Here is a 7,034-nt window from a genome sequence, read left to right as displayed (position 1 = left end):
TTGCTTCGCTATGACGCTAAACCTTTCGCACTTCGCAGTTCGGGGCAGAATGAATCTTTTGTTGGAAACCAAACGGATTCTTTTCTTTGTTGTCCCTCGATATCCCCACTACGCACGCGTTTATTAGATGTCCGCGACATTTGCCGCGTATGCATTCTTCCGAATATTCGGCGAAAGAACCGTCGAGATATCGATGGTACATTAGGCATGTCGGCCTTACGCTTTGAAGGTATAGCGTTTTGTGTCGCGAAACCGATGGAAAGTTCCATGGTCGAGTGCCACCACATTTACCCTAGAAATGTCAAGACTTTGAAAAAAAAATTTAAAAAAAAAATTATAGACATAGAAGACTGTTCAGTGTGCGATGAAAAAGAAACTTCAGCAACCGAAAACGGCATGGAAACACATGAAAAGCTATTTATTATCGAATCAGAGTTGAATATTATAAATAAGCGTTTACGTGAGGACAAAAAGGAAAGAAATTATCGTTGACAGCAAAGGGTGAGAACCAACGTATCGAAACTGGGCCCGATGAGACAATTCGGAGAGAAATAGATGCAAGTCCCACACCTGACAGGACATCAGTTCATAATACTTTTAGGGATATGCTAAACGGCATATAATGAAAGGACAGGTAAAGACGTCATTTTATCTCGTCATTGATCATCGTATAAGGCATCATATAATAAAATGTACGGAAGAAGAAGCAAATAGAGTATTAGGGACTAAGAGAGAACTAGATGCATTTATTGCTCTGCTATATGCCCGCGGTGCATATCAGGCAAAAAATTTAGATGTCTCATATTTGTGGAATAAAATTTGGAGACCTGCATTTTTTTCAAGAACAATGAGCAGGAATGACTTTGTTGAAGTTATGAGGTTTATACGATTTGATAAGAAGAGCGAAAGAAGCCAACGTTTACGAACCAATAGTATCTACAATAGTATCTACAGTACAGGGTCAATTTACAGAGAATTCACAAAATTGTTATAAACCTGGTGCATATATTACTTTTATATAAAGAATCGCGGGAAAAAAAACCATGCAATAAAATTATCAACAAGTTCAGATTCATTACTACAAAAAACTTGTCAAGTAAAGAATTGTAAAGGTTACAAAATTATGAAAATTTGTTTAAGATGCGGGAAATATTTATGCGGCAAATGTACGTTTGATAATAGATAATTTGTAAAAAATGCAGCAGAGTTGAATAAGATATATCTCTATACAAATAGAAATGTAAAAAAATTCTATTTAAGTCTATAATTGAAATTAAACAAAAGTAAATTTGGACGAAATTTTATGAAAGTTAATTATTTTATATATATTTAGTTATAAATTAACCATTATCTAAATTAAATCATAAAAACTATTACTTCTTTAGTCACCGGTCATTTTGACCGCACACGGTATGAATAGGTATACACGATGTGTTGGTATGCAAGGAGATAATAAATTACGAGACCAACCGTGTGTATAAACAAATTGAGACTTCTTAAGGCATTTTCAAGAATAAGAAGCCACAAATGAAAAGGACCTGTACGCAGAAAAGAAAGAACAGTGCACAATGCAACCGATGTGATCTTCATAGACGTTCGGTTTCGAATAGCTGCCCTGCGCTTCGACGAATTTGTCACAAATGCAAGAAAGTCGGATATTGGGATCGAGTGTGTAAACCGAATAGCGTTCAACGATTGGAGAAAGATGTTCGCGATGCGGTGTTTTTAGGATCGATAAGTGAAAATGCGTCAGCTGGAAAATGCGATTTTTTGATTAACTTGGAAATATTGGATTTTGCCGAAAATGCATATTCTTTTATGGATATTTTATAGATATTTTACAAATACAGATTGACGTAGAGTTATTTACGAGGCAAATGGTAAGAAACTATTCAAATCGGGTGTTAGTTTTGAACGCTCTGATGTTTCTATATTGCTCACGCTAATGATAATACGAGCACAAATTAGATCTACTTTTAACGAGTGCCGTAATCGCACGTTTCGTCCAACGTGTCAGACGAATTCGCCGTAACAGATGAATCAACATTTTTGTCCATCTGTATACTCTTGAGTTGAACCTTTCGAAAATTATATTCTTGTTTTGCAAAAAGTACGTATTAAATTTGTCTTTCACTGCTTTCAGCGTAATTACGTAATTCGTAATTACGTTAATCTGAGGCAGTGGCCGATTTAAAATTTCTTTTGATTTTGCGTGATCCTGTGTTGTGGTTTTCGAGGGGACTAAATAAATAGGCAGTCGCGCACGTTTAATTGTAGTAGCAGACACGTGGGAACGTGTCTCTGACAATGCGATCCCTGTCCAATGTTCAACCATACTTCAGTAATACAAAGCGTGCTGCTGTAACTTCCTAAAGACGCGCTCGCACATTAAACGTATGCCATACAAATCTCTAAACTTTATTTATTTTGTGCCGCTTTGCTTTTATTACTTGGATACTTACACTGTTCCTAAATATTAAAATATTTATGAAAAGTGAAGTAAACCTGAGAATCGTGGAAAAATTATTATCTGATTTGTATGTTTACTCATTTTATTTATTTCATTTATTTCAAGTTTCAAAGATGTATGGAAATACCGAATATTTAAGATTAAAATAAAGGAAGAATACTTCTCCTTTTTGCATTATATTTTAAATGGAATTCCATCGTGCTCTACGGCTACGAATCTATGATTTATTTCTTTGTTATTTGCAGTTTGCTTCTGGATTTTTATATACAGAAGAAGTAAAATTTCGTGAATTAGAGCAATTGGAAAGAATTTTTATGAAAAATTGATTACAGAATCTCATAACTGTGGTCTGAAAATGATCGTACAAATCTTTTTATCGTATACTGATTAGCTTTAAAAACCAGGAAGTTATAGAGGCGACGTTTACGCTTCTTACTCTGTTTTTAATTCTGTCCGATTAATCGTTTTTCTGGTAATGTCAGTCGATTATCACGTTTTATGTAAAACTAACAGATATCACAATATTTATGATTCGTAGTGTATATATAACATACCTGTGTATGTATATACAATATACAATACAAAATGGCAAATAATCCTCGATGTCATAGTTCATCCTTTCAACGTTTAATTGTCTCTGAAAACATGTTTCGAGCATTTCGATTGACATTTCCACTGCGAGAGTGCACGACTGGCGCCTTCGTGGTGGTCAGTTTAATTTGATGTGACCAAATTTGCATTTCGGTGAAGCCGACAGTTCTCGTTTCACTGTTTAATCTTCCTGATTGCCGCTCCATAGAAACGCAGCTGTATCTCGGTTGGAAACGATAATCACCAATGATTTCAACCGTGTCGATTATTTTCGTTTGCGTATCGTACGCTCAGGAAATTTCTCTATCCCAACATCAATGACTGCCTTCGCTCAATAATTCCGATCCCTATTTCTGTTCCAATGTTATGTAAATGTGGCAAACAACTTTTCGTGCGATTTCATCTGCTTGATGCAATTTTGTTTAAATTATTTGCAATATGCACTTATCTTTTCTAGTAAACAAAATTACGTGTTAATCGTTTAGAAGTTCTGTCTTCTCGCTGATTTCGATGCCCTTGAAATACATTGTCAATGTAATCATTTTGAACAACTTTTTCCAAAGCAAATAGTAGCCGCCCTGCCTTAGTTTCCAAGATACAGTTATTCCCATTGATATTCGGACACCTAAGGGTAACTTTTTTACAATTGAACCAAACAATTTGAACTTTTTTTAAGAAATTAGAAGAAATAGTTTACTAGATGACGTATAAAAAAAATTTTTCAAGTCGCAATTGGTCGCAATTGCTAAGAAAAATATCAGTCAAAAAAAAGCACTTTTTATCAAATCTCTCATCAACTATTTCAAAGATCTATTTTTTCATCTGGGTGTGTAATGGAAATTTAAACAACGCATTTCGAAGATTTATGCCAGTTATGTATACATTAAAAATTTCATAGAAATCGATTAACGTTGCTATAAGCTACAAACGGTTAAAAGTGATAAAAATCACAGATTTTCGCCACTTATCGAACAATCGATTTCGATAAAATTTTCAGCATATATGTATATAACTGACATAAATTTTCAAACTGTGTTTAAATTTTCATAACAGGTCCAGATAAAGAAAGTCGTAAAACGCAATCTTAAATTTTTTCTTCGTGATTCTGATCAATTGCAACGTTTTTAAAATTTTAAGGGAATCGAAATCTGCGAGGAGGCCTAACCACTAAATAATTACCAATTGCATATAGGGTAAGATAGTGTTATATGTATAAACAATTTTTGGTGACATGATAAATAGCTCGGTGGTCATAGTTTTCTATGACAATGTAATCGTTAGTCATCAAAATGTAAGAAATTTTTTCAGCTATTACCGATATTCTCAGTTAATAATTATTTACCGTGATTCAGTGACATGTATATGTTATTTTATTTCTGGAAGTTATTTTATTATTTCATTGAATAATTCTTACATAGGATGTCCGGTAAAACATAGTAAAACATAGATTACTTGCAAGACTAATACCTATAAATAAAAAATAAAGTATAATTTTATAATTATAATTTTTCAATTACTGTCCTAGTTTTTAGGAAAAATAGATTTGAATACAAAGATATCGTTAATTCAATACAGTAAGTTTACATGGCATATTTCATATGTAATCATACTGGTAGTTTAAAGTAGAGAGAGAGAAAAATATTAATAAATAATATTATGGAGAGAGAGAGAGAGAGAGATTTTAGGTAACATTATTCTTTAATTGATGATATTCTTGTATACAGAATATGCCGATCAGAAAATTCTTTAAAGAGCGATGGGTGCAAATGTAAGATACTTGAGATGGAAGCCATGTATAGGTATAATGTAACACTGTCCAACAAATTTCAACTTTTCTCGATGTTCCCATTCCTATTAAGTGTTTTCATAATGTTTTTGGCGCTAATTCCAAATCTACAGATCGTTTTTCTCTAGCAAATCTAGTTTCTGGAGATTTTGAAAACCATTCATAGTTTTCAGACTTAAACAAATTTGGTGGCATAGCTGTAAAAGTTGTTCAATTTCTGTTTACGTCGGAAGATTTTGTACACTTTCCTGAATACACTGCTATCGGTCTTCGATACGTTATGAATGTATGTTTAAACTATGATTAAAAGTGAAAGGATACCAATTTTGCACCAATGTTCAGATATTTTTCAATTTATCTTAAAACATAAGAGTCTAGCGTTAAGTGAAATCATACCACACGATAAAGCAGACTTTTATCTTGAAGAAACGCTCAAGAAAAGTTGCATCACATATTTCTTCATCACATTAGAGAGCAAAATAGCTCCACAGATGCTGAAGTGCCGATAGTAGTACTTAAAGGCACAGCGGCTGCTCAATGTTCCTCTTAGTGCAATGCAGTCCTTTTGCACAACTATGTTGAGTATGCTCATCATATTCTATAATACTCAATTATTAGGGCGTTGTTAAAAAAATTCAAATTTAATTAACCCCTTGGCCATAGTAAGCAAGAAGTTCGGTCGCGCGCCGTTCCGTTCATCTGTTCAGCCGTGTGCCCGAACTGACGCAAAATGTATACTTCTTATGACATGTATATTTAGGGGCTACAAAAGGAATTGTGAAATAATAAACAACGTTTGAGGACAAATAGTGCTTTAAAACGTCTAGGGCGTAATCATGATCAATTGATCAGTTAACAAAAACAATTTATTATTTCAAAGTGGATAATGAATCACTAGCAATTTGTAAATTACCACGAGTCAGACTCGTGGGTTCCGTTTATGGCACAAATTCTTTACCACGAGTCTCGCTCGTGGTTATAGGCCAAGGGGTTAAGAGGGTAAAGAATTGCTGGAAATAATTTCATATTTCAACATGACAATACCTCCGTTCACACAACCAAAGTAGCAAACACATTTTTCGCAAATGAAGAAGTTCAAATTCTAAATTACTCAGCAAAATCTCTGGCTCTCAACATTATCGAAAATATTTGGGGATATCTTACGGTATATGCCAACGACCGACAATTTCTAATTATCGACGAGATAAAACAATGCATTGAACATGAATGGCACCAATAGATCCAAGAAACGATTAAGAAGTTATATAAATCTTTACCAAGGCGGATAAATAATAACAGATGCAACAAAGTACTGAAAATTAAACAAAGCTACTAAATTTTTTGTACCTTCCCTGTTTTAAAGATATGTTCTCTGATTTTCTTTCACCAACTTTCTTAAATATTTACATTTTCTGAGATAAGTTTATATTGATAAATTATGTTAAATATCAATATTTTAGTCTAATCGACTGGACCACATAAACAATAACAGTGTAAAACGATATATGTATATAGAATAAACTTTATTTATGTTGTATATTAAATATAAATTGACAAAATAGTACGATGCCTTACATTTTTGTCCCTAACTTACCTTCATATTTATGCAATTTAAATAATCAAAAGTTGTGAATACTATGAAAAGCAAACATGTAATAAGAAGATGAAATATAAAAATAATGAAAGCAATAAAAATATGCGATAAAAATAAAATAACGAGAAAAACTTTATTAAACCACTCAACAAAGAACAGGACAGTTCAGCTATAAAAGAAGTGGAAACATTGCAAAAGGAAATGATGAAAACTGGAAGGTAGCAACAACTCACAAAAAGCATAACATAATACCAGGCACAAGCGCTATAAAAATTTCAGATACAGAAAAGCAACAGTGGTTACAAGACATCCCACTCCAAAATTCTTTCAGTTCACTGATAGAAGATGTAACTAACCAAACTCTACCCTTAAACAATCAAAACCAAAACAACACTAACAATGCTACAGAAATCAAGGAACTGCTCAAGCAATCCATTAAAAACACTGAAATGCTAACAAAAATGATAAGTGAGCAAAATGCAGTACTCAGACAACAAACACAACAAATTACAGTCATGCTACAACTACTTACAAACATGTTAAGTAAAAGATAGAAATGGACACACTGAAAATAGCAGCTTGGAACTCCAATG

At 33.2% G+C, this 7,034-nt stretch overlaps 1 long non-coding RNA gene across 1 annotated transcript; it reads right to left on the bottom strand.

The window, feature by feature from the left end:
• Nucleotides 1–4,848: 4,848 nt before the first annotated feature.
• On the bottom strand, nt 4,849–6,778 carry LOC138185567 (uncharacterized). Its single transcript, XR_011174659.1, has 2 exons — nt 5,764–6,778; nt 4,849–5,659 (listed from the first exon to the last, which is right to left on the bottom strand). It is a non-coding gene; the product is annotated as an uncharacterized LOC138185567 (long non-coding RNA).
• Nucleotides 6,779–7,034: the final 256 nt, after the last annotated feature.

Source organism: Bombus flavifrons, chromosome 12, assembly GCF_040668555.2.
Source record: "Bombus flavifrons isolate JBK064 chromosome 12, iyBomFlav1_principal, whole genome shotgun sequence".
In the NCBI taxonomy this organism is placed as follows: Eukaryota; Metazoa; Arthropoda; class Insecta; order Hymenoptera; family Apidae; genus Bombus; species Bombus flavifrons.
This window is presented reverse-complemented; position numbering and strand designations above follow the sequence as displayed.